The sequence below is a fragment of the Wasmannia auropunctata genome, unplaced genomic scaffold (genome assembly GCF_000956235.1).
Source record: "Wasmannia auropunctata unplaced genomic scaffold, wasmannia.A_1.0 LD336078.1, whole genome shotgun sequence".
NCBI lineage: Eukaryota > Metazoa > Arthropoda > Insecta > Hymenoptera > Formicidae > Wasmannia > Wasmannia auropunctata.
The window spans coordinates 5060780-5061681 of record NW_012026812.1 but is presented as its reverse complement, the minus strand read 5'-3'; the positions used below and the strand labels follow the sequence as shown (position 1 = coordinate 5061681).

Sequence of the window (902 nt, the reverse complement as noted above, 5' to 3'; positions counted from 1 at the left end):
GCGCATATAATCTCACACATAAGAACGCATCTTAACGGACTTGTCGCTCGCTTTGTGAATGCGCCTTGAGGGACGGTCTGAACAACAAGACTGAAAACTGGAAAGCCAAAGTGGCATTTTTATAGATTTTTATAGACTCGATTTCGAGATCTCAGGATTGACTGCACCGATTTTATTCGGACTGGTCTCAATTGAAAGTTCGTATCGACATTATATAACGAAAGTGTCATTAGATTTTTCATTAGAACTTTCGTTTCCGAGATATTAAAAATCGGAAATCTGACGAGGCAAAACTTCGAGATAAAGCTAAGCGGTAGCGCAGTGCCAGTGCCGTATACTCACAAGTCATCACCCGACTTTTATAATATAAATTTTATATTATATACTTATTTTATGTTATATACTTGGCGTCGCGCCGCTACCGCAGCGCTTGATATATATATATATAATATAACATATATGTATTTATATTATAATATTATAATGTATATAAAAAACGGGCGCGCCAAGTATGCTGCTGCTGGAGATTTCTTTCAATCTTTGATTTTTCTGTCACGTAATTTGCTACTTGTTATCGAAATCTCTCTTTAATTTCTGCAGTCCTCATTACGCTATCTATTGCATTTCTTGTTTTTATTTTTTACGTATACATTGAAAATAATACAATAAGGATTTTATTTGTTTAATTTGATACAATAGTTTTTTTCGATGTATATTAATTACAAAATGATTTTGCGTGATTGTTATATATTGAAAATAATGCCACTTAGGTTTTTTTCTAATTCGACAACAGTCTTTTTTTCGAGGTCGTATTATATATTTAAGATAATACAAAGGTTTCATTTTTTTCAATCTGATACAATTTTTTCGAGGTAAAAACGTTAAAAAATATACTTGGCGGT

General features: G+C 32.2%; 1 protein-coding gene across 1 annotated transcript in view; it reads right to left on the bottom strand.

Moving 5' to 3' along the window:
- The window catches only part of LOC105449136, a 5549-nt gene that overhangs the window by 2132 nt on the left and 2515 nt on the right, over positions 1-902 (bottom strand). The gene's annotated exons all lie outside the window — the stretch shown is intronic.